The following is a 27,873-nucleotide window of genomic DNA, read 5'->3' as shown; positions in this document are numbered from 1 at the left end:
TAGGATGCAGCAGACACTTGACCTGACTATGGCAGGCTCAAGCACACCAGGAAAGAGTACATTCACTGCTGCTGCCTGCTGCAAAGCTAGTGGCCCTTTTGGGATATGCTGGAATGTCTGCCTCGCTGCAATTATGAATAAGCGTGGCAAGCCTTGCCAGAACATATCAGCAGGCAAAGTGCAGCCTCATGGATCCACGTGTGCCTGGCGCTGTCTGCACGTGATGGCAGTTATGTTATCAACATTAGAGGGCCAGCTACGCACGCCGATAAGACACAGGCTGACTCAGCTTCTAATAATAATTTTGGATTCTTTTTGCCTTCCCCAGAACCCCAGAGTAAAATCGACAACATAATGCAAACGCCCCCCTCTCCAGGATTGGGGCTATAGGACATAAATACCGGTTGTGGCAGGTACTATTCTGATAGAGCAAGCCACGGCCCGACTGGAAACCGAAACCGGCCCTGGCCTCGGCACCCTAACATATTTTTTTTCCTGTTCCCATGTCCCTTCCCCTCGTGTTCCCCCTCATCCTCCTTCCCTGATCATCTGCGGGATCTTCTGAGCCACATCACCTCTATCTAGAGGGTTTATTTCATGTACTGTTTTCCCTGTTTCCAATGTCTTCTCACAAGTTCTAGTTTACACAGTATCTTGGACTCTGCGGAATCGATAAACTTCCATACCTGTTATATGCTCATTGTATATGAAAAATCAATAATGAAATGAGGTATTAAAAATATACACAGGGAGTGCTGTCACTTAACATTTGACTTTGACAATTCCAAAGGAAGAGACATTACTGAATTTATAGACATGATCAGAACACATGTAAAGTGATGAAATTGCAACCAAGTCTCACTAAAATAGACATTCAATTTAACATTCTACTGAACTGTGTGCAGTACTCATGGTGAAATATGAGAAACGTTTGCCACCAAAATGTGGGACAGAGGGTCTGCTCTGTGCCAAATAGTCACTTGTGAAGTTCTAGTTAATCCCCATAGTTTTGAAGAATGAGCCAGGTTTGAGTGAGACTTCAGCACGACCTCCAAATGTGTTAGTGTCACTCGTGATGAGTGAGGCTTGAGGGCTCTGATGTAGGCACGTCCAAAATAATGTCACTGTCGAGGCACTCAAGGCTTCTTGCATGACAATGCTACAAAGAGTTGACGCACTCACTAATCAGCGGTGTATTGATGACGAGCGTACTGTGATATAGGGGCCTATGTGAAGGAGTAGAATATTTTCGAGTAGTGAAATGCCCCTGCCCTGTTCTTCAGGCCAGTAATACCCATTCATTTTTATGATACAATATAAACTTTGTGAAACATCTGGTTCATACTTGGTTGCCCTATCTTAGGAATTAATTGTTTCAAAGATATATTGCTTTATTTTTTGTCAATGAATCTTTGTTGAGAGAGGATGGTGGTTACTGGAAACAAAAAAACAAAGCCAGGAAGATACCGCTATCTTAATATTTTAGGAGACAGTTGTGCTCTTAAACCAGAAACTCAAAACCTAGTTAGAACCTACAATTCAGTCTTGTTCAAGGATATAAAGCCGAATCAAATATAAGGAATAAGCCACAGACACAGGAAAATTAGAAATAAGCTCCTTCAATTGTCGCTTTGACACATGACCTATGCCTCATTGTCACTGATCTGGTGTTTAAAACTCCATGGTATTTACCTCTGTTTACTTTGCCATCTAGGACGTTGTGGATTTGAACAACTGCAAATAAATTATTTAAAAGAATAAATAAGCTGCCCAGTTTAATTGGAAAACTGACTGATATTCTGATATATTCATTCAAATACAGATATATTCATTGAAATACAGATATATTCAATGAAATAAAGATATATTCATTGAAATACGGACTGTCGCTTCCAGTTGTCACCTTTCTGTAAATACTCTTAAGTCCTATACAACAATGTTTGGAAGATGCTCATCCAAAGTGAAGCTATAAATGCTTTCTTACAGCAGCAGCCAAGTGTGAAGCCCTGTACTTGAACTGTCTGACCCTTAAAAACATTCCCGTCTGAGACATCTGAAATCCCAGGTCTTTACAGGTATAAATGCTTGTTTATGTGAAATGTATTCACTGCTGGAGCCTGGAGGCGGCGGTTCCGTTAGCGGCCACCAGAGGGCGCTCCTCGCCTGCTGATGAAACCCACTAAGCTGCACATTGGAGGAAAAAGAGAAGGGTTTCCTCTTCCGGGTCAGCGGTGGCATGTTCAGCATACTCTGACCACCTTTATTGAGAACAACAAACTGCTGCATGACTCCCAGTCTGGCTTTCGTGCGAACTACAGCACGGAGACAGCTCTGGTAGAGGTTACCGACGCCATCAGGGAGACGCTCGATCACGGGGGAAAGGCTATGTTAGTCATGTTGGACCTATCGGCAGCGTTCGACACCGTCCCACACGCAGGTCTCCTTTCAAGACTCAGGGAGATTGGTCTGCGAGGGATGGTGCTGGACTGGTTTCAATCCTTTCTTGCCGACCGCCGACAGGTGATCAGGGCTCCGCCGTTCTCGGCTGAAATGCCTTCGCTGGAGGTGGGGGTGCCTCAAGGTTCTATCTTGAGCCCCACCATCTTCAACATATATATGGCCCCTCTAGCGGAGGTAGCGGAGGCGTTTGGGGCCCGGGTCATCTCATACGCTGATGACACCCAGCTCCTGTTCACCTGCAGGAAAGGAGAGGTCTTCAACGGCGGCAGAATCAAGGACTGTCTGAGTGCAGTCTTTGCGTGGTTTCAGCGGCACAGCCTGAAATGCAACTCAGACAAGTCTGAGTTGCTCTTTTTCGGCTGTGCCCCTGATCCGGGTTGGAAGACATGGTGGCCCCAGGACATGTTCCCCCCAGAGAAACCATCTTCTCAGGTAAAAAATCTTGGAGTGGTGTTTGACGATGATCTTTCTTTCCGTCCACACATTCTGGGATTATCAGGGAAATGCTTCGGCATCCTTAAGATGCTTAGGAAATTCCTCCCTCTGCTTTCATTGCAGTATCGTAGGAATGTAGTCCAGGCGCTTGTGGGATCCCGCCTGGACTATGCAAATGCGCTTTTTGCAGGCCTACCTAAGTATCTGTTATCCAGACTGCAGATTGTCCAGAATTCGGCGGCCAGAGCCATCTATGGCCTGCCCAGGAGAGCCAGCGCCTCTGCGCTACTAGCTAGGTTGCACTGGCTGCCAATCTCTGGTAGAATCAGATTTAAACTCCTCACTCTGGCGTTTAAAGCCCTCCACGCGATTGGTCCCAACTATCTGAGGAAGCGTATTGCTTTCTATGTGCCACGGAGGTCGCTGCGGTCAGCGGACTTGGCCAAAATGGAGGTGCCTGTGGTCAAACGTGTCCGGATGGGAGGCCTATCCTTCCAACACGTGACAGCTTGTTTGTGGAACGAGCTCCCACTTTCTCTTCGGAAAGCGAACAACCTCCTGGCTTTTAGGAAGGAGTTGAAGACGCTGCTCTTCACCAAGTAATCCACTGTGACCGTAGTGTGTATGCCTTTGGTTTCTTGTTTCTCTGGGCCTCTTTGCTAAAGCGCCGGGACACCCTTGTGGGGTAGCCGTGCGCTCAAAAAGTACGGCTTAACATTAACATTAACACCAGCAGCGGGGGGGGTGACATCACTTTCTCCCTGTGCTCTGTGTCCAGCCTGTTGCAGAGGAGGAAGGGCCCCTGTCTGTCTGTGTTTGCAGCTACCTCCATCTTCAGACCCTCACACACCCCCCCTCAGACCCCAGATCTGCCCCTGCCCCCCTCAGACCCCAGATCTGTTCCCCCGCAGGCCCCCAGGAGGAGGAGAGAGCCCAGACAGGTTTCTGATCAGGTAGGAGAGCTGCCAACTCACTTAGCTGCAATTTATGAATCCATGGATCAGATCCCCCCCCCCCTCCCCCACTCCCTCCCCCCTGGCATTCATGTTGACATCAGGAGAGCTCAGCTCTTCCTGCTGGTGAGGCTGAGTGGGGAGCGGAGGAGGTGAGGCCTGCCCAGGGTCAGAGGAGGAGACGTCTGTCCAGAGGTGCAGAGGAGGAGAGGCCTGTCCAGAGGAGGGGCAGAGGAGGAGAGGCCTTGAGCTGGGGTTCAGAGGAGTTGGAGCCTGTCCAGTAGGGGTGAAGAGGAGGTCAGGCCTGGCCAGGGGTGCAGAGGAGGTGAGGCCTGTCCAGCGGGCAGAGGAGGAGAGGCCTTTCCAGGGGTGCAGAGGAGGTGAGGCCTGTCCAGGGGTGCAGAAGAGGAGAGGCCTGTCCAGGGGAGCAGAGGAGGTGAGGCCTGTCCTGTAGTGCAGAGGAGGAGAGGCCTGTCCAGGGGTGCAGAGGAGGAGAGGCCTGTGAGGCCTGTCCAGGAGTGCAGAGGAGGCGAGGCCTGTCCAGGGGAGCCGAGGAGGTGAGGCCAGGGGTGCAGATGAGGTGAGGCCTGTCCAGGGGTGCAGATGAGGTGAGGCCTGTCCAGGAGTGCAGAGGAGGTTATGCCTGTCCATGTGTGCAGAGGAGGTAAGGCCTGTCCAGGTGGGCAGAGGAGGTGAGGCATGTCCAGGGGTGCAGAGGAGGTGTGGCCTCTCTAGCGGTGCAGAGGAGGAGAGGCCTGTCCAGGGGTGCAGAGGAGGTGAGGCCTGTCAAGGGGTGCAAAGGAGGTGAGGCCTGTCCAGGGGTGCAGAGGAGATGAGGCCTGTCCAGGGGTCAGAGGAGATGAGGCCTGTCCAGGGGTGCAGAGGAGATGAGGCCTGTCCAGGGGTGCAGAAAGGGAGAGGCCTGTCCAGGGGTGCAGATGAGGTGAGGCGGTCCTGTGTTTGGGTGGTTCATAGAAGGTGGGGCCTGTCCAGGAGGGATGCAGTGGAGATGAGACATGTTTGTCCAGGCAGGGTGGTCGAGAGCTGAGTTTAAGTTTGTTAATTGTTGTTCCAAGAGATTTGTGGAATGAGTGTAAGTTGTTTGTAAACTGGCTAATTGAAGAGCCACAGAGTGAAGGGCCTCCATATATGTTATTATATATTACAAGAGATTATTGCAAATTTGCAGACAATATTGCAAAGTCGAAGACCGGGTAAAAGAGGACGCATCATTTAGCATTGCATCCAGATGTTAGTGCACATATCCGATTCAAAAAAGGGGGTGGTGATGAACAGAGTGTCTGAATTAAGCAGACCACTCTTACCCAGTCCAAAGATCAGGGCTTGATCCATCACCGTTATTTAGCTCACTGCACCCTCCCAGCTCAGAACCTGGCTATATGCAAATCAGTCTGTCCCTGGCCCAGTGCATCATGGGAACAGGGCAGACTAAACTACCAAGCCAATTCTTCACCAGAAAGGAGACAAGCTACCGGGGACCGGTTTCTGGCATTTCAGCCATCGTCGCCCCGGCTTGCTTGAATCCTGATGGTGCAGTGAGCAAGGGACTCATGTCTGAGTATACCCTGCCACACATATAGTGGCCAAAAACGATTCAGAAAAGGGGGTGGTGATGAACAGAGTGTCTGAATTAAGCAGACCACTCTTACCCAGTCCAAAGATCAGGGCTTGATCCATCACCATTATTTAGCTCACACCGGGAGCTTGTTTCCTTCCCAGTGTAAGAATTGGCTTGGTAGTTTGGTTTGCCCTGTTCCCATCGTGCACTGGGACAGGAACAGACTAATTTGCATATAGCCAGGTTCTGAGCTGGATGGTGCAGTGAGCTAAAAAACGGTGTTGGATCTAGCCCTGATCTCTTGACTGGGTGAGAGTATTCTGCTTAATTCAGAAACTCTGTCCATCACCACCCCTTTTTGTTAAACGTTTTGTCCACCCTAAGCGTGGAAGGGTATACTCAGATGTGAGTCGCTTGCTCATTGCACCATCAGGATTCAAGCAAACCGGGCCGACGCCGGCTGAAATCCAGAAACCGGTCCCCCGGAGCTTGTTTCCTTCCCAGTGTAAGAATTGGCTTGGTAGTTTGGTTTGCCCTGTTCCCATCATGCACTGGGACAGGAACAGACTAATTTGCATATAGCCAGGTTCTGAGCTGGGATGATGCAGTGAGCTAAAAAACGGTGTTGGATCTAGCCCTGATCACTTGACTGGGTGAGAGTATTCTGCTTAATTCAGAAACTCTGTCCATCACCACCCCTTGTTGTTAAACGTTTTGTCCACCCTAAGCGTGGAAGGGTATACTCAGATGTGAGTCCCTTGCTCATTGCACCATCAGGATTCAAGCAAACCGGGCCGATGACGGCTGAAATGCCAGAAACCGGTCCCCGGGAGCTTGTTTCCTTCCCAGTGTAAGAATTGGCTTGGTAGTTTGGTTTGCCCTGTTCCCATCATGCACTGGGACAGGAACAGACTAATTTGCATATAGCCAGGTTCTGAGCTGGGATGGTGCAGTGAGCTAAAAAACGGTGTTGGATCTAGCCCTGATCTCTTGACTGGGTGAGAGTATTCTGCTTAATTCAGAAACTCTGTCCATCACCACCCCTTGTTGTTAAACATTTTGTCCACCCTAAGCGTGGAAGGGTATACTCAGATGTGAGTCCCTTGCTCATTGCACCATCAGGATTCAAGCAAACCGGGCCGACGACGGCTGAAATGCCAGAAACCGGTCCCCGGGAGCTTGTTTCCTTCCCAGTGTAAGAATTGGCTTGGTAGTTTGGTTTGCCCTGTTCCCATCATGCACTGGGACAGGAACAGACTAATTTGCATATAGCCAGGTTCTGAGCTGGGATGGTGCAGTGAGCTAAAAACCGGTGTTGGATCTAGCTCTGATCTCTTGACTGGGTGAGAGTATTGTGCTTAATTCAGAAACTCTGTCCATCACCACTCCTTGTTGTTAAACAGTGCACATATCCAGCAAAATGTGAGGGGCTGCAGACCAACATTCTGGATGAGATTTTGTTGTAACCAAAGTACTCTAGTGACAATTTTATTACTAAGCAGAAGAAGATCAAAATAAAAATAATGATGGCTCAGACAAAATTTTTCCAAACGGGTGACGAAAGTGGTTCTCACAGATTGTATTCTTGTTTTGATTCTGGGTTTGTTGCTGGTGTGAATTTGGATATGCACGGCGTTGGGGTGCAGAGTAATGATGTTCAGTATGTGCAAGGAGGAAATGTTGTTCCTCTGGGTCAGGGCCGGACTGGGAACCCAAACCAGGCCTGACAATTATGACGGACCAGCTCCCTGCCTCTTTTGTTGCTGGGGGTGATATAGCAACACCACAGCAAAACCAGCCCCCAGTGACCAATATGTTTCCCGGCACTGAACAATCGGTCCCCACTGTTCCAGCCTCCCGGGGAAACACCGGAAGCCCGTTACGGCCAGTGCGGCCCTGCTCAGGGTATAGGTTTTACTAACAGTGGCAATTTAAATACCTCAAACACTAATAATGTGCAGAATAAGACATGATCTGTGCGATGTTTGCAGGAACCTGGGAAACTGGAACATGAATCAGATGGCACCAAATGGGATGTCTCAGTCAATGGTCCCAGCCCAACTGGCCTCTGTGCCGAGCATGCAGAATCAAAGGCAGATATATTGGAACACACATTCAGTCCAGATAGTCCCACAGCCCAGTGCAGAATAGAACACCAAATTCTCAACAAATGAGAAATATCCTAGTTATCACAAAGGAAAGTTTCAATTCTATTAAGGACGCGGAGGCGAGGGTTATGCATGACCTTTCTTCATTTTATTAACAGCAAGTTAGAAGAAACAGAAAAAACACAGGGTGCCAACTACATATCCCATGAGGCACAACAGTAACCATGGGAGCCAGTCCACCAATCATAGTCCAGCCGAATACATAAAGCAGCTCCCTCGACGAAGTCCGTCCTCTTTCGTCGCTGCAGGAAGATAAGTCGTCCCCAGATTAATCAGTCTTCTGATCAGATCCTAGGGCAACAGAAAACGAAGAGAAGAACCACAGAGCAAGATAAAATGCAAATGCAAAAGTACTATCAGTAGCATAACCAAAAGAGAAATAGAACGTGCAAATGTACAGAACAAGATCAATGCACAAAATACCATAAATATAAGAAAACATTACTCTCCTTATATGTAGAAATACTAAATCCAGCAAGACCTCCAAGCATTAGGGAGGGAGGCTTGAAAAGCCAGGGTTGGATAATCCTCGCCTCCGTGTCCTTAATAGAATTGAAACTTTCCTTTGTGATAACTAGGAAATTTCTCATTCTATGTCAGGAAGCAGGGGCGAAGATTATGAAAGTTCAAAGCTTACTCTCCACCAGCGCAACGGCTTCATGAATTGGTTTAATAGAATTTCTTAAAAGTAGATTCTGAAGACCAATCAGCTGCATTCATAATGTCCCCAACCTGCAACCGACCTGGACATCCTTGGAGGCCATTGCTCCCCTAGTAGAATGTGCCCCAAAATGCCTGACGTCAATACCAGATTCAGTCATAATCCATTTGACCCATCTAGCAATGGTAGGAGAAGATACCGGCTGAAACGTTTTTTTAATGGCAATCAGAAGTTGATGTTCACCAAGAGGACGAACCTCCAAAGTCATATCTTCATAAGATTTTAAACATCGAACAACACACAATTTAGGAGAATCTGGAAAAGCAGGATAGATTACTGACCTCGTACTCGATTTAGTTCTCCTGGAGATGGTAAAGGTAAGACCTTCTGGGGAAAAAACACAGGCAGAAATATCAAGGGCCCTGACATCCGACACTCTCTTACAAGAAATAAGACACAGGAGGATAGCAAGTTTAGCTGAAATCTCTTTTTGGGAAAGGAAATCATTATCTTGCCAGAATAAAAGTAGACGAAGTACCACATTAACTTCCCAGAGGCCCAGGTAACGAGGCTCCGGCGGACGTGAAAGACGTATGCCTTTCAAAAGCTTACAAACCAATGGGTGCTCTCCAATCGGAGCCCCATCCACGAGAGAGTGACCAGCAGAAATGACCGGCCTAAAAGAGTTGATAGTGCCATAGGCTAATTTCTGATGAAAAAGTTCTGATTGGAAGTTCACAACTTCTGCAACGCAGGCACCCACGGGATCCAGGTGTTTCGCCACACACCAACGAACCCATCTTCTCCAAGCTGATATGTATCGCTTGGTAGTGCCCGGGGCCCAGGCCTTCTGGATAAGGAGCTCAGCTTCTCTTGAAAGCGAGATGTCAGTCCAACGTCTCCTGAAATCCTCCATGCCATAAGATGTAGATGGCCTTGGAGAACCAGGGGGTGAGGAAGTCCCAGAGGGTCTGAGGGGATGTTGTTGAAAGACGGCCACCGAAGAGGTCTGTCCCAAGATAATTCTAGAAGGGACGGAAACCAAATCTGGGCTCTCCAAATTGGAGTGATCAGAATCAGAGAGGCCCTCTGTCTGCGGACCTGGGCTGCAACCCTTTGGATGAAAAGGAAGGGTGGAAACGCGTAAGCTGGTATCCCCGACCAATCCTGAAGGAAAACGTCCACTGCCTCCGCTCCCGGATCCGGTGTCCAGCTGAAGAAACAGGGAACCTGAGCGTTCCATCTGGATGCAAAAAGATCAACTAGGGGAAGGCCCCAAAGGGACACAATCTGAGAGAACACTCCGGGATCCAGTCTCCAATCGCTGACATCCCTGAAATTCCTGGAATTCCAGTCTGCCACACAATTCTGATCTCCCGGGAGATACTCCGCCGTCACCGAAATCTGACGTTGGAGGCAGTAATGCCAAAAATCCTTGGCGAGATCTGCCAGAATCTTGGAATGAGTACCTCCAAGGCGATTTATGTACCTCACCGCCGTCGTGTTGTCCATCCTGAGAAGGACACAACAGGACACTCTGTTGGTCATGAAAGATCGAATGGCAAAGGAGCCCGCTAGTAGTTCCAGGCAATTGATATGGAGAAGGAGTTCCTCCTACGTCCACCAACCTCCCACTGATAGAGAGCCGCATCTGGCACCCCAGCCCAGGCGACTGGCATCCGATTCTATCACTAGATCCGGATGGGATCCGAAGATCGCTCTCCCATTCCAGGCCTTCATATGGTCCATCCACCAAAGAAGTTCCGCCCTGGCCTCCGAGGAAAGGGAGATCAGCTAGGAGTAAGTGAGACCCCTGCGCAGGTGGGAGGCCTTCAACCTCTGCAGGGCCCTGTAATGTAGAGGACTCGGAAAGATGGCTTGAATCGAGAATGTAACAAACCAACAATCCTGGCCAGCTGTCGCAGGGATATCCTGTCTCTGCGGAGAACCTGTCGAATCTCCTTCTTGATCTTTGAAATCTTCTGAGAAGGAAGATTCAAGGAGGCATCCCTCGTGTCGTTGTTAAAGCCTAGAAAGATCATCCTCTGTTGGGGAACCAGGTCCGATTTCTGGACATTGATGGTGAACCCCAGATTCTGTAATAGGGATATTGTAATCTGTAAGTGAAGGAGAAGATTATCCCTGGATTGATCCATGAGCAGCATATCGTCCAGGTAAATTATTAGTCGAATACCCTTGGTGCGGAGAAGTTCCACTACAGGACGAAGAAGCTTGGTAAAACACCAAGGAGCTGATGAGAGACCAAAGGTAAGGGTTTTGAATTCGTAAGTTTGACCCTTCCACTAGAATTGCAGAAACCTGCAATGGGGGGAGCGGGAATTGGAACTGACAGATACGCATCTTTGAGGTCTAACCGGGCCAACCAATCGTTCTGGAGAAGAAGGTCCCTGAGCAGATGAATTCCCTCCATCTTGAAGTGCTGGTAAACTAACCACTTGTAGAAGGACCTGAGATTGATAACTGATCTGAAGCCTTTTTCTTTCTTTTCTACCAGAATAATATTGCTTAAGAATCCGCACGGATGAAGATGGGAGAGAGCGATAGCACCTTTTGAAAGAAGATCTAGAACCTCGTGATCTATCAGATCGGTCTCTGAGTCTGAAAAAAACAAAGGGCGAGGATGAGATGTTTGGATGGGGCACCCGTAGAACTCTATGTGAAACCCTTGAACTGTCTCTAACACCCAAGGATCTGACGTTAAATCCGCCCAGTTTGCTAGAAACAGATAAATCCTGCCCCCAGACGAACAGGAGAGAGGATTTTCAAGCTTACCATTGAATCCTCGTGCATTCTTGTTGCTACCACGGCCTCTGCCTTGTCCCTTGCCTCCACGGGAAGGATAGAAGGTTCCTTGTCTGCCATCGTTCCATCTATTATTTCTTTTTGCCTGTGCTCTATTGGGACCATGGTTTAATTGTCGGCCGGAAGAGCGGCCCCTGCCTCGCCCGGCCCCCCCAAAAACCTTATCCAGGGCAGAAAAGGTGGCTACAAACTTTCCTAGCTCCTTAACGAAGGGATCACCAAAGAGCATACCTTGAGCTACTGAACCTGCCTCGGAGGAAGACAGTTCTCCTAATTTGGAATCAATTTTCAAAAGTAGGGAACAGCGACGCTCGGCGGAGAGGGCACAATTGGCATTGCCCAAGAGACACATTGCCCTTTGCGCCCATGCCGCAATATCGTCAGTCGGGAGAGGAAGGCCTGACTCTCTGGACCGTTCCGCTAACTCAATTATTTTAGTTAGGGGTCCCACAACATCAAGAAGCTTGTCCTGACAAGCCCTCCAGGAACGATCTATCCCCTTTTTTGGATCCTTCATGTATTTAGCAAAAAATGTGCAGAGCTTGGGGTCCAACTCTGGGGTACTAGCAACGCCATTGGGAAAAGACGGTCTAGGGCATTCTGACCTAAGGCGGGATCTCACCTATTGAGAAACAGGCTGCCTAATCTTTGCGGCAACATAATCCGCCGTCTTCTTATCAGGTACCCAATCAGAATTCCGAGGTCGAAAGATACAGGAAGGGTCAAACATATCCGCATGAACCTGAGCTCCATCACCAACATCAGAACAAGAAGAACGTGGACACCAAGACCTGCCCGAATCAAACATATCGTCGGAGGAATTGTCATCATCTTCACCCTCTCTGTCTTTGGGAAACCCTTCATCAGGTTCCAAGTCTGGGTGGACTCACCAGCAGTTTATCCGGGCAAGTTTCCTCCCGGTAGGGTGCGATTCTTAGCATGCGCACACTCTTATGGAAGACCTCCGCAAGCTTGCTGAAGCCTTCCAGGTGCCCCGCGTCACGCTTAATGGCCTTACGTGGCACCACAGGGTGAATGCCACTAGTCCCAGCCCCACTGTCTCCCAGGAAACCTGTGTAGTGTAGTTCCTATTTTCCCAATAGGCTCTGCGCATTGGAATAATATAGACAGCAGTTTAGACGTAGGACTGAGGTTATCTAGGTCTCTACTGACTATATTAAACTTAATTAATGTTGCCAGCTAGCTTAGAGGTCACTAGAAACGTCCTCGAGTGAACAAGGAGGTGTTAACTTCCCTGAATAGACAAGAAGGGATTAGTTTCTGACAACCGTATAAACATGACAACTTTGCTCCCTCAGAATAAGAGTGTATCTCCAGAGTTGTGTGAAAACAATAGACAACTATTTCACTCAGTCAATCGTGCATGCTTTAGTTTCACCAGAGCGCAGAGAAATAGAGAGACGGGCGTTTTCAATAAAAGTTGTTATTTATTGAGCAGTCTTCTTTCTCATGCAAGAGAAATGAATTGCCACAGTTGCAATACTTATCATGAAGTAAATTGCGTACAGTAAAAGGAGTATTATGAAATAATACTGTAAAAGCATTGATATGGTTTCTTAGCCATATGATACTTTAAAATGGTTAAAATATATACATACATAAAAACATTGACTAACGTACTCAACGTGCTTCTAATATACGCCTACCCCAGTGTACTTGACCTAAGCCTAATACGTGGGAAGGAGTAAGTGAGTAGCAGTTTAATTTAAGTTGGTTGTTTTGCCAAGAATATGAATCAAGAATTCTCTTAAGGTTTACACAGCTCCGTCCTTGGTTTTTAGAATGAAGGAGGTCTTGTGTCTCTCTCTCAGGACTCGATCTCCCAGTAACCCGCAAGGGTGACTGGAAACACCGGAGCTGGATTTCTCGGCAGGAGAAAAGACAGCGTCTCTCTCAGTGCGTGAACTCACTTCGCAGCGCTCGCTCTGGCTGCTGGTATCTGTATCTCTGCCTCGCATTTGCCTAATTTCAGACCTATTCATTGCGCGCTCGCATCTGACTAATTTGCATAGCTAATTATTTTAATATTGTCTGCGCGCTCGCTTTTGACTTTTTGAATCAATTAATGTTTAAATTGTGTGCACGCTCGCATTTGCCCATTAGCACTGTTGATTGGCTTCATTGTGAGTGCGCTCGCATCTGCTAAGTGTTTGGTTAGTCGAGGGACTGCATTGTAGATCGGACTGCCCTCCTGTTGAGCTATTTGTTTGTTTACAAGTACCCGGCCATTTTGTTTGTTGTGCCTCGTAGCGAGGCTCCCCAGCACGCACCCGCCTCCCAGATGCCCCTCCCTCGCCCCTCCCCCTCCACTATCCATGTATGACAGATGCACTTGCGCGCAGCGTTCACGCGCACCGGAAGCGTCCCAGTTGCGCCGAAGGTGCGCCAAAGGTAAGCCCATCTACGCCCGTCCGCGCCAAGCCCACGCCCAGCGCCAAACCCCCTGGCCCCCGTCCCACCAACCCCACCCGCATTACATACGACGCCTCTACCCTTTTAGCCCTTAACCCCGGCCGACTCCCCACCTGCACCCAAGCCGCTCCTGGACACACCCATGGACCCTTCTCATGCAACTCCTGCAAGTATGACAGCACCAAGACCAACTCCCCTTCCACTAACACCAAACAGAGATCCGACCCCAACCACCTAAAATGCATCCTGCTCAACACCCGCTCAGTCCACAGACACGCCATCGACCTCTGGAATCTACTAGACACCATCTCTCTGGACGTCGCCTTCCTAACAGAAACATGGATGAACGCCTCCTCAGCCCCAGACATCACCATTGCCATCCCGGAAGGCAACAAGATCATCTGTAAGGACCGCACCAAGCAAACAGGAGGAGACATCGCCATCGTCCATAAGAATTCCATCCGCATCTCAACCAGCTCTGACGACAAACTCGCTAGCGCCGAACACCTTCACTTCCAGATCCACACCGACCCCAAGACCACACTCAGAGGCACCCTCCTCTACAGGCCACCTGGACCCCGGGCACAATTCAGTGAAGACATCACTGACTTTATCACCCCACACGCCCTCCCCTCCGAGGACTACATCCTACTGGGAGACCTCCATTTTCACCTGGAGAAGAGCAACGACAGCAACGCCACCACCCTTCTGGACAATCTCGCCAACCTTGGACTCAAACAACTTGTTAACACCCCCACACACTACGCAGGTCACACACTCGACCCCATCTTCACCTCCAGCAAACATATCTCCTTTAGTCACACCACAGTTATCCATTGGACGGACCACAGCTGCGTTCACTTTGTCTACAAAAAGACTACATCCCACAACCATCCTCAAACTACTCTGCGAAGAAACTGGAACAAAACCACCATCGACCAGATCTCCTCATCGCTTCTTCAAAACCCCCCTGCCCACTCTTCGAACCCCAACCAAGCAGCCATTAACCTCAATCAATGGCTAACCAACAGCGCCGACAGCCTAGCACCTTTGAAAAAACGTCAACTCAAACCAGGCAGGAAAAACGCTTCCTGGTTCAACGATGGTCTTAAGAAATCCAAGAAAATCTGTCGCTCCCTTGAGAAGGCCTGGAAAAAAGACCCAAACACCAGCACCAGGGACGCCTTCAAAATCGCCACCCGCACACACCACCAACTGATCCGAACTGCCACGAAAGCTGCACTTAAAGACCGACTTGACAACAACACCCACAACAGCAAGGAATTATTCAACATCGTCAAAGAATTTACCAACCCCTCAGCCAACTCCAACGACATCACTCCCTCTCAAACCCTTTGCGACTCCCTAGCCTCGTTCTTCCACAACAAAATCGCAGACATCCACAACAGCTTCGACAACCAACCCAGAGACCAACCCTCCCAACCTTCTGCCGTACCCTCACCCCCCTTGAACATCCTTAATGAATAGAACCCTATCTCCACTGAGGACACCATCCGTTTGATGAACTCCATTCACTCTGGATCCCCTACAGACCCATGCACGCACCATATCTTCAACAAAGCAGACTCCATCATAGCACCACACCTCCGAGACGTCATCAACTGCTCCCTCAACTCCGCCACCTTCCCGGAAATCTGGAAACAAGCCGAACTCAGCGCCCTTCTGAAAAAACCCACAGCTGACCCCACCGAACTCAAAAACTACCGCCCCATTTCGCTCCTACCATTCCCGGCCAAAGTCATCGAGAAAGCTGTCAACAACCAGCTCGCCGCCTTCATCGAAACCAACAAATCCCTCGACTCCTCACAGTCCGGCTTCCGAGCCAAACACAGCACTGAGACCGCACTCATCGCAGCAACAGACGACATTCGAACTCTACTGGACAATGGAGATACAGTCGCCCTCATCCTCCTTGACCTCTCCGCAGCCTTCGACACAGTCTGTCATAGCACCCTCCTACAACGCCTCAGAAACATCGGAATCCAAGGAAAAGCACTGGAATGGATCACCTCCTTCCTTACCGGAAGAACTCAGAGAGTCCGCCTTCCACCATTCAAGTCAGAGGCCACTGAAGTCATTTGCGGCGTGCCACAAGGATCTTCACTCAGCCCCACCCTCTTCAACGTATACATGAGCCCCCTCGCGACCATCGCACGCCAACACAACCTCAACTTCATCTCCTACGCCGACGACACTCAACTGATCCTCTCACTCACCAATGACCCGAACACCGCCAAAACCAACCTACATGAAGGAATGAAAGAAGTAGCCGAGTGGATGAAGCACAGCCGTCTGAAACTGAATTCAGACAAAACAGAAGTCCTTATCTTAGGTACCTCCCCCTCTGCCTGGGATGACTCTGGGTGGCCAGAGGCCCTTGGGAAAGCACCCATACCGACGGACCACACTCGGAGCCTGGGCGTCATCCTGGACTCCTCACTCTCGATGAACAGACAAGTCAACGCCGTTTCATCATCTTGCTTCAACATTCTCTGCATGCTCAAAAAAACATTTCGCTGGCTCCCCACCGAAACTAGAAAAATGGTCACCCACGCACTGGTCGCGAGCCGCCTGGACTACGGTAACACCCTATACGCCGGCACCACCGCAAAACTCCAGAAAAAACTCCAACGCATCCAGAACGCATCAGCCAGACTCATACTAGACATCCCGCGCAAAGACCACATTTCTAGTCAACTGAAAAACCTCCACTGGCTCCCCGTCAATAAGAGGATAACATTCCGCCTCCTAACCCACGCACACAAAGCACTCCACGAACTTGGACCTGAATGCCTCAACACACGACTTTCCTTCTACACCCCCTCCCGTCAGCTACGCTCCTCCAACCTAGCCCTTGCTGCCGTACCTCGCATCAATAAAACCACCATGGGAGGAAGATCCTTCTCTTACCTGGCAGCTAAAACCTGGAACTCACTTCCCATTCACCTTCGCCTCACTCAGAACCACCTAGCATTCAGAAAGCAGCTTAAAACTTGGATATTCGACAAGTAATTCCCCACCCTTCCTCAAGCGCCTTGAGACCCTCTGGGTATGTAGCGCGCTATATAAATCATCTGAATTGACTTGACTTGACTTGACTTGGGCAAGTAGATAGCCGCTCTGCTCCAAACCACCACCGTGTATTTGCTTAAGGCAACGTTGGTATATTTATTCCTGGAAGGTGCCGTGTTTGACGTAAGGTTTGACATAAGACGTCACTAAGAACTAACAGTATGTTATGGACTCCAGGAGTTCTTGCGCAAATCAAGACAAAAGCAGGGGGAATTCCCGGGCTGCTGGAGGCTTGGATTTGTTTAAAGAACACGTTGTACTTTCTAGGAATCCATGGGAGTAGCCTTGTCGTATTAGGACTGCATTGGCTATGACTAAATATGGACATGATTCTTATGCCTTTATAAGGATATGTTTTGTTATAACCACATAAGGGCATGAATCAGGAATATTTAATTAGGGTCCCAGATCGATTCACAACACCCACTCCACGTATTATGTCAATCATTACTAAAAATACTAAGCAATAGTAAACATATAACGATGCATGTGTTTTCCAACCCACCCCAAAATACATTGATTGCATTTGAAATGGTATATGGTATATACACGAAAAATGAGTATTATACTGTACGTTTCTTAAGCAGTTGTATCATTCAGATAATGCATATATAAATATCGGCTGAATGATTTGCGAAAATTACATTTATGAAATGGCTCTGAATACAGAAAAGAAGGTCGAGACCATTTCATCACATATTTATACAATACTGTACATATGCTAGAGGCTGAGGTAAAATATTGTCTCTAGAGTTCCTAAAAATAGAAGCTCTGTTCTCTAAGAATAGTTCTACTTTAAGCAGAGTACCATGTGCCAAAGAAAAGGTAAATATTTTGGAAATGTAAAAATAATAATTTCGTTTTCAGGGGAAAAATAGTTCCAATTGTTTTCAATAGTGTTGTTTATCAAAACTGAAGGCCGAACTCAGAGTTCAGGGAACGCTGTGTGCTCGTTGTTTTAAAAGTTATTCTCGTTGCTAGGAGAGAACATCATATCAGACAGGCTTGTGAAAAATTGGTCTACAACAGTAGGTGAAAGTTTGACCAAGTCCGAAAAAGCTGAAATTGTACATATGTGAGAGTGATTGCTATCATCGATGTCTGGATCAGCAATGCTCTCAGAAGGTTGTACCTGTGTGGTGCTGCGTTCATCTCGTACTTCACCGCCACCTACTCGTAATGGTGAAGTCTCAACGAATGCCGTCATCAGAATAGATAGCCTCTGGGGACAATACGTTGCATGAGTCGTTACCGGACCGAGCAAAGTATCGATATCCATTGGTACTGCTGATGGTAGTGTAAGACAGATGTCCAACACGCATTCTTCTCCGCAAAGCAGACATCGAAGCACAGGTAAGATGCAATCTTGCCAGATTGGTCTGAATGAAAGAAAGCAGGTTGTACTTAGATCTCTTAGCCGGGCTAATCCGAGCACTTTAGTGATTTGGTCCCGGTAGCGTATTGCTAGGATCGTTTCTTCCATTGTAGCTAGGGTTTTGTCTGTGGCTTGGCTTGCCATATCGGAGCAGAAGGAGCAAAAATAAAATTCCTGCTACGAGTCCCAAAAGAAGAGGCAGGCCGCCAAATAATGAATGCACAAAATTCGGGAAGATGTTCAGGACTGCTTCAAATGGTGCTAATAGCCCTGAAAAATTGTCTTAAATACATGTGCGATGCCACTGGTATCAGACATGTTAAAAATCTGACCTAACACTTCTACGAAATGTACGTGGCAATTTGTTGATAATAGGGAGTGTATCTCTGCCGCTGTCCTTGCAACCTGCAGATCATACGTCTCTTTGGACGAGGTTAAAGGCACAGTTGTCTGTAAAAGAATAGACTTCATTCTGCTTAAAGTATCAATTCGAATAGAAGAGATATTCAGAGAAGGCCAAAGTGTTGCCTCCATATCTGGATTGCTGATAGGATACAATACTTGCATACAGCAAACGACCCTGGATGTGACGGTTACGACATAGGCTTTTCCGAGCACCATGCCACAACAGCTGTGGTCATTTATTAGAACGTAACTGCAGTTGGAAAGCTGTCTGAAAAAAGGCTCTATCTGTGTTGCAGGAGTGCCGTGCAGATGACATGAAAGGTTATTCGATTAACCTTCGCAGGCTCCATGCAAGGTAATACCTTGACACATAAGTGTACCGCTTAGTGATTGTTTACAATTGTTACCACTAAGGAATACCTCTTTTTTTCTCCCACTCCAACATCTATGAGTGTAAGGTAATTTCCAGGTTGATTTGATGCATCTTTTACCCAACCTTTCATACAGGCCTGCTGGTATATATTTTTGGCAATACTTAAACTGGAAAGTTGTTATCGGAATTGTAATAATTTGTGTATTATCCATTCAATGACTGGTCTCTCTGACATTGTCAATGGTAATCTCTCAAGTTTTACAATGCTCAGAATTGTATAGTCTGCTCCTTTTTGTGCCAAACTGAATTGTTTATCAGTAAGGTTAAAGATAGAGAATAATGACGTTGTGTTGATTAGACGCCATGGCACGTAGCCTGAACGCAGGTTTTGCAACGTCCAGCCTAGCTGTACAATAGAACGTAATTGGGACTGACCATGTAGTAACATTAGCAAGTCCTGCTCTATTATATCAATAGCAGATGATACAATACTGTCCAATGAATAAATCCTGGAGGACAGAGTTGTTAACCCATTGTCCACTACAGAAAGTGACTTTTCCAAATTTATACGATCAATTTCTCGTTTTTTTTCTGCAGTTTCAATTTGCATTACTTTCCAGGCTTCGTTGTAAGCAGCGTATATACCGGCGTATATGAAACGTTTTTGCCGCTGTTTGCGAGGTCCCATTATGAAATCTCGAAAGTCAGCACCGTCTTTAAGTAAAGTCAAGTGTTGCTTAATTTCTGGCAGTGTGGATTTCTGTAGCCATTCAAGGCAGAGTTTTCCTACACTATATGTTGTAACTATCCCTGGATGTTGTCTCTGGGAATATCTTGCGTCTGACCTGTTCTGTTTGAACCCCTGTGTTTTGTTCAGGAATCTCTCTTGACAGTTGTTAGTGTCTGTGGGCCAGATCAACCATTTTTTCCAATCAGGATTTGTTCTGTTTTGGTGTAAAATATGGGATACGTCTACCTCCATATCTGTAGTACTACTATCATCAGGTATGGGTGTTGGAATAGACGGTTTGTTTAAATCTTTAATCTTGGCTAAACCAAGACAGGTTGTCTGTTGAATGGTATCATTCAGGAATATAATTTGTTCTGGGATCACGCAGGCTCTAAATAATGCTTCTAGACCTTGTACATGCCAGTCTTTTTTCCCCCAGATAGTTTTTGTTTCAATGTTATTTTTCCAAAATTCAAAACCAATTGTAGACATTTTATCATAACATTTTTCAGAATAAATAATTTTAGTATTTGTCAACATTGTTTTCATTCCTGTCTTATTTGTCATTTATAAAATAAAACTTTTCTGGATCACGGTTGTTAAACCCTGAGAAGTATGTGAATTTCTCAAAAAATGTTTTCGAGCTGCCCTTCGGCAGTGTTGGACAATGTTCCCATTGATTATAAGTTAAAACATTTCTAGGTTGAGCAGATTTATGCAAATAGTGATGACCATAGTGGTTAAAACAGTACATTTCTTTATAGTTCGATGAACCCTGTAAATAATCATGTTCTGTAAATTTTGCTGACATTACTAAATCTGACATCATATTATTAATATTTTCCCAATCATCAGGGAAAGTACTTGGTGTCACAAAGTCACTTAAGGAAACCTTAAATTGATGAGAATATTTCAAGAGCTCAATCGGGCCATAGATTAGCGCCGTGACACCTCCTTGTGAGGTAGCTGATCTCGCTTTAGAAATGTCAGTATTATTATTATTATTATAGATGTCATACTCCATTTTGTCCCATTCTACCCCACTGGGTATTGGATTGGCTGTGATGTTTACTGGTGACAGTTCTCTTTTCTCGATGTGAGAGGAACTGTGAGGCTTTAGGACCAAGTTGATGTTCTGACTTGCTGTGTCCATTGTACTATATTTTCCATCAATAAATCTACCCAAACATAAAACCATGATGAGCCAAAGGAGGAGGAAAAGTACACCTAACACAATCCAAAATTCAATCCATGGTGAAACCAGATATGTTTCTTTTAGTTGGTGAAAAAGTTCAGTTATTTTTTCTTTGAAAGTTTTTGTTGCTGGCATTTCTTCATGCTCCCTTGGATTATAAGAAAAGTCATCGAAGTTAACGAAGTAGTCAGATGCAGTTCTGTCAATTGTTGGAATTGTTTCCGGATTTTCATTTGTCTTTGCATTTTTTTTGTTTCATTACCATAGTCTGAGGCTACATCATTGTAGACTGGTGTTTCTTGATGAACTGTTGCAGTTTGGGTTTCAAGAGGCACACGTTCCATGGCATTGTTGCATAGCCCATTTTTGTTCACTGTAGGTTTATCAAAGGTGATTAGTCTCTCAGTTTGAACCTCTTGGATTGTAGCAAGATTTGGTCTTCTACTATTTCTTGGGAGTCCACTGGGCCTAATACTTATTATTGGCCACATGATTGTGGTTTTACCAGGTCGATGGATACAACTCTGTTCTCCTTTTTACCAGCAAGGGGCGGTAGTACTACTGATCTTGTTCCGCTGATTGCTAAGACAGGTACTGCTTTTCTGTAAGAAGGCCCAAATACCTTCTTCACCGCGATCTTTTTTCTGACTAAATCCCCAATCTTTGGAATCCAGACAGGTCTTGCTGGGAGAGGTGATTTCTCTTCAGTGGCTGTTGGCTTTAACTTTATGTTACTAAGACTTCTTCTTGTTTCATTTAAGTCCTGTAAAACAGCCAAACGATCTTTGATATCAAAGGCTTTTTCACCACTGAAGTCTGACAATCTAAGTCCTGGACTTTCATTCTAGTGCCGAACAATAGTTCGTAAGGAGTGATACCTTGTAGAGAATTTCTTAGCAGATTATTAAGACTAAGTTGGACACTTATTAGATGTTTGACCCACCCATCACCCGAACCTAATACCCTCGCTGTTATAGATTGCTTTATGTCACGTTTTTTTCTTTCCACTTCCGCATTTCCCTTAGGATGAAAGGGACTAGAGTACCGCAATGCAATGCCCATGCTGGCCATGGCCTCTTTGTAAGCTCGAGAGCTAAACACAGGACCCTGGTCAGAATGTAGCATGCCGATTGTGTATATGCTGATAAAGACTCGCAAATCTTTTATAACAGTTCTGGCGTCAGCCGAGTGCTGGTGTCTACATCTTAAGGGAATCTAGTCTTAATATTTATGGCATCGCTGATATCTTTCTGGACGTTTACGTATAGATAGCCTTATGCTTTCTAATAGTGGTATCTGGGCTGGTTTCTGGTCCGGTTCACAACTGCGATCTCTATTGCAGTTGTGACAAGCCATTGCTAAGTTAAAAACATGCAGGCTCAACCAGTATTCTGATTCTAATTCAATTAGGGATTTTAAGATCTCTTGGTGCCGCAGACCCTGTCCCATGTGTGCTTCTTGAATCAAGTAAGCCCTCCGGTTCGTGTTTGGAATTACTCTATCCCCCACTCCAGGGATTTTAGTATAAGGAACGGAGTTTGCATCAATTATGTATGTATTATTGAGTGGATAGCCTAGAGGTAATGCTGCATAGTCGCCTTTTAATGAGGCTTTTACTGTGTAGTTCTGAAAATTCTGGACTCCTGCAACAAACTTTGTTGTAGCATGACGATTTTGGTACCAAAAGACCGATAATGGCTAGTACACTATGCATAAGCATTTTCGTCATAATCGAGTAACGGTTTCACCTCGAAATCGCCATTTTCGTTTTTGAACCCTTGGGTTCCATTTTACGCTTGGCAGCCATTTTGTGAGTTGCCCTTCACAAGGCTTGTAACCACAGCTGAATTCGATATCAAAGGACACATTGTCAGGTCCGGGTGTCCTCAGGATCATACGATGCTCCATGGGTTCCACCACTAGACAGCCCCTAAGTCTGAATTACCACAGACTCAAAGGAGTGGTCAAGTGAGGGACAAAAACCAGGGATGGGCAGGATGGGGACAGCAGGAAGAGAGAGCTGAAACGAGAACAAGGCACTATGAGTCAAGCCCACACAATGCGACCACCTATACTTAGATTGACAATGGCTACAGGCTATCTTTCTGTACATGCACAAATACGATGTAATACCTGGAAAGGAAAGTAATGGTGCTTTGCCTGGCAATCTGGAGATGCAAAGAACGTTCAATTCTAAAAATGCAAAGAACTCTAGATTATAATAATATCAACAGATCAATGACATGTCCCTGTAAAGAAAAGGCATCGTCAGTACATACCAAAAGTATAAATGAAAAGACTTCAACAGGGGGCTTGGGAAAAGCAGCCTGCCAGGCGAAGCTCAAGTACCCCTGTTGTAAAGAGACATAAATTGCGCAATAAGTCACTCAAATATCCAAGACACAGGATTGCGCTGCGGGTTAAACTCACCCTTACAAACATAACATGAATTAGTTTCCAATGAAACTCCGGGAGCACCAAAAACGATACTCCATCAGTGCCCGCAGGCCAGTACAGTAGATCAAAGTCACGAGTGCTCTCTTCCCACAGAGAGTTGCTCAAAGTCACCTCCTAATAGTCTGAAGGTGAGTGCAGTTCCAAGACACCTCTACTCTCTTAACACAGAGAGTTACCCAATGTTCCCCATTCCTTGCCGGAGGTGAGCCCAGCAAACAAGTACAAGTTTACTTGTAATGTACACTGCTGCGCCTGGAGGTGAGCGCAGCCAACTGTAAACCGCCGCGCCTGAAGTGAGCGCAGCAAACAAAGACACAAATGTTCCCCAAAGCACGAGGCAATCCTGAAGCCAAAAGAGGAAAATAAGCTCCCAAAAGGTGGAGGATCGGAACTCCCACTCACGAAACAGGAGACTTCAGGGTTAAACACCTTCGGTATTGCCAAAGAAACGAAAACCCACAAGGATCTGGAAACAGAACGGCTACTGACACTCGACCAGCTCAGGAACAAACTTAAAGTCGGTGCGAACACCCCTACCGTAATCTTCCTCGGTGAAAGCAGAATCAACGGCGGTGCTCCGCAGTTCCCGGCTTCCTCATGAAGTTGTGCGTGATGACGTCATCTGCATCTTCCGTCGCGCACATCCGCTTAGGAGCCTGGGAAATGTAGTAGTTCAACAAAATACATGTCTCACGGCAGTGTTCGAGCCCGCACTCCGCCATGGGACACAACACACGTACAACTTAATTGACTTTTCTGTGACCTGGGCAAGCTGGAACCATTGCCCCAAGCCAAACCTGTTTGGTCAGTTCCTCTCCTAGTGGCCGAACAAGATAGCATCAAACAACAATAGGCCATAAACTGTTCCCATCGCACACACACCCCCGCCAGAATCTTGCTCACACCTGTCCCTTCTCTTTTCTCTTTTGTGCTTTATGATGAGGAGGAGCCCTGTTTTATTGAGGGTACACCGATATCTGATGAAAATGTTGGGCCTTGCCGGGTAATTGATCACGAACTCAATCAATCAATCAATCACAGCATTTATATAGCGCACTACTCACCCACCGCCCTTAGGCCACACCCCCCCTTCCGTCCTCATAAAGATGTGCCCCTTCCGGACGCGCAGCGGACGAGCACAGCGGGCGCGCCGTCAGCGCGCCTAAGGCAAGCCCGTCTGCGCCCGTCCGCGCCAGTACGAGCCCAGGGCCCAGCACCCTTACTCCCCGTGCGGGAGCCCCCACTTCATACTCGTCAGACACTATCAGGAACCTAATACCAAACACCCCTGATCTCTGTCTCCATTCAATCTCCCCAGAGGAGAAGCATGACAGATGTAAACATTGTGCGTACAGACTCACCATGCACTCAACCTGCAAAGTACGGACATTCAAAATGGCTCTACTCAACTGTAGATCACTACCAAAACATAGTACCGAAATAAATGTACTTATTCAAAACTACAACCTTGAAGTACTATTCCTCACGGAAACATGGATCACTGCCTCGTCAGATCCAGACATAGTCCAATCCCTCCCTCCAGGCTACACGATTAAACACCTGGACAGAGCAAAAGGGACAGGAGGAGGACTCGCAATTATTACTAAAGCCCATCTTACCTGTCAGCTTAAGGACAGTCCAGTCCTTAACTGCGAAAATGTTCAATTCTCGCTACAACTTTCCCCGGAAAAGACTCTGTCGGGTATACTTATTTACAGACCTCCGGGTCCTCTCGAACAATTTCCCAACTCCCTGGTAGAGACTACCACTTCCCTAGCCTGTTTATCCCCCAACTTTACAGTGCTTGGAGATCTCAACATCCACTTTGACGATCTAGTGAAGTAGTGTGGCTCACTGGTTAGAGGCGGCAGACCCGAGAGCAGAGGACGGCCCGGGACCAGGGTTCGATTCCCGGCGCGGCAGGTTTCTGGACCAGGGTCAGCAGACTCAATAATTCTCTCGCCTCGGTGCCCACTCTGATCAGCGATCACACTCGGCAACTCTGGGCATTAGCTTGCCTCATCTTCACTAACGGCCCCACCAGACCGCCGGGGATGCCTGGTCTCACCCTGGAGATACCCATTAAGGGACCATCTCTCAGGGAAGCCAGGAAGGGTTTCGCAGCGGTCGAAGCGCCTTGGGACCCTACGGGTAAGTAGTGCGCTATATAAATGCCAATACATTTACATTACATTTACATTTACATAGGGAATAAAAAAGCGGAAGACATCAAGGAAGACCTTTCAGCAATCAGCCTTTCCTTGAAAAACCTCCAGCCCACGCACAAAAAGGGTCACCTCCTGGACCCCATCTTTTCAAACATACAAGAACTGTCTACCTCCGCTCCTCTTCCCATCCCATGGACAGATCACCACCTTATCCTGTTCAACATCCCTACCTCCTGTCAATCCACCCCCAACCCTACACCCCAAGCACCATCCCGCCCGTGGAACAAATTAAACACGGATGCCTGGTCCCTCCAACTCTTAGCTACCTCCCCCACCCTGAATCATGATCCCTCGCTAGCAGACAACCAACTCTGAGAATGGATAACATCGTCTTTGGACGCAGTCCTCCCTATTAAACAGCTACCTAGTAGGAGAAACTCTTATAAATCCCCCTGGTACACACCGGAACTACGAGATCTACGCAAAAAATGTAAGAGACTGGAACGGACTTGGAGAAAAGACTGGACTCCTAACAATAAAACATCCTATAAAGCAACTATGAAACAATACAAACGTCTCATCAAAAAATCACAAGCCACTTACTACGAAGAAAAGATCATGGCTGCATCCAACTCCTCCAGGGAGACATATCGCGTAGTAAAAAGTCTCTTGAAAGTACCCGAACCGCAACCAGTTGCCGACCCCTCCGGTACTAGATGCACCCAACTCGCTGAGTTTTTCTCGGCCAAAATTTCTAAAATAATAATGACCTTTCCAAACACCAATTCCGCCATGGCCCTCCCACTTGGGCCCGTCAACCCAGATTTACCAACGCTTAATGCTTTTCTTCCCGTCTCTACCGAGAAGCTGTTGGATATTCTCAGCCGGGTGAAGAGTGGCTCACCAGACGACCCAGTCCCCATGAGCAAACTCAAACTAGTAGCACCCATTATAGCTCCCCACCTTTCGACCCTGATAAATGCCTCGCTCGCCTGCGGCATAGTTCCCATCAGCTGGAAAAACGCGATAGTCCGCGCACTCATAAAAAATCTGATCTGGACCCACTGGACCCCTCGAATTTCAGACCTATTTCCCTCCTTCCAGGCATTAATAAGGTAGCGGAGAGAATCGTCAATGAACAACTCTCAACATTCTTAGAGTCTAACGGTCTTCTCCGCCGCTCACAGACCTGGACAAGGGACTGACACCGCCATTCTGGCAGTAATTGAGGAGGCAAGGTCTATTCTAGACGCAGGAGGATCAGTGGCAGAGATCCTCCAGGACCTGAGTGCTGCCTTCGACACGGTGGACACGGTGGACCACACCATTCTCTTACACCGTCTCCAAAAAACGGGCATCTCAGACCTAGCTTTAGCATGGTTAAAATCCTACTTGGAAAACAGGACTTTCAAAGTGGCCGACAGCCACGGCCAATCCAAATCTCTCCCCTTGAACTGTGGAGTCCCTCAGGGCTCCTCCCTGAGCCCCACACTTTTTAATGTTTACATGGCCCCCCTGGATGACGTCGTCACTCCATTCGGCATTAAGGCGGTCATGTATACAGACGACACACAACTAGTCGTCTCCATCAACCAAGCAGACCAATCAATGGACAAACTAGTTTCCTGTCTGCACAACATTTCCATCTGGATGGGCGACTCCAGGCTCAAACTCAATGGAGAGAAATCCGAAGTCATGCTTCTGGGCAACCCAAACAAACTACCCTCAACCCTTGCCTGGCCAGCCAGCATGGGCATCCCTCCCACACCAAAACAAGAAATCAAAAGTCTTGGCTTCTAGCTTGATCAGGAGCTCAACCTAAGAACCCAAGCAAGAAAGACAGCCGGAACCTGCTTTGGGCTCATGCGAGTAGTCTGCAAGATCCTCCCGCTCATTCCCCCCCAGTCCAGAAAAATTCTGATGCAGAGCCTTATTTTATCAAGACTGGACTACGGAAATTCCCTATATCTAGGTGCACCCATAGCTACCATAAAGAAACTGCAGCACACTCAAAATGCCGCAGCAAGACTACTGACGGGAACAAAATCAAGATGCTCAGCCAGACCCTCCCTCAAGGCCCTTCACTGGCTTCCCATCCAAGAACGTATCTCCTTCAAAGCCTTGTGCATCTCCCACAAGATCCTTCAAGGCAAGGGCCCACCAATTTTGAGACCCTTAGTTAAGCGCCATAAATCTTCCCGAGAACTTAGATCAGACACCCTGTTTTTAGCAGACATTCCCAGAATAAGAAAGGCTCGCGCTGGCGGTCGCAGCTTCTCTTACAACGCCTCTAGACTCTGGAACAGCCTTCCCCTTAACATCCGGAAAGAAAACAATCTTCTCGCATTCCGCAGACTGCTAAAAACCTGGTTGCTCCCTAAATAATTCCACCCATTGGAGGTATGTCAAGCTTTAATGTTTGCGCTGGGACGCCCAAGGGTAGCTACACGCTTTAGAAATCCTAAAATCAAATCAATCAAATCAAATCAAATCAAATCAGAGGGTCTCAAGGCGCTAGGGGAGGGGGGTCCGCTACTGCTCGAACAGCCAGGTCTTGAGCTGCTT

General features: G+C 47.2%; 1 protein-coding gene across 1 annotated transcript in view; it reads left to right on the top strand.

Annotated features, from left to right (window-relative positions):
* Positions 1-3,738: 3,738 nt before the first annotated feature.
* The window catches only part of LOC147738005 (uncharacterized), a 56,097-nt gene continuing 31,962 nt past the window's right edge, over positions 3,739-27,873 (top strand). Inside the window, exon 1 of the mRNA XM_086951195.1 lies at positions 3,739-3,848. The gene's annotated coding sequence lies outside the window, so the exon portion shown is untranslated. The remainder of the gene's footprint in view (positions 3,849-27,873) is intronic.

The sequence above is a fragment of the Lissotriton vulgaris genome, chromosome 1_1, assembly GCF_964263255.1.
Source record: "Lissotriton vulgaris chromosome 1_1, aLisVul1.2, whole genome shotgun sequence".
NCBI classification, from domain to species: Eukaryota; Metazoa; Chordata; class Amphibia; order Caudata; family Salamandridae; genus Lissotriton; species Lissotriton vulgaris.
The sequence above is the reverse complement of the archived record's forward strand: the minus strand, read 5'-3'. Positions and strand labels throughout refer to the sequence as shown.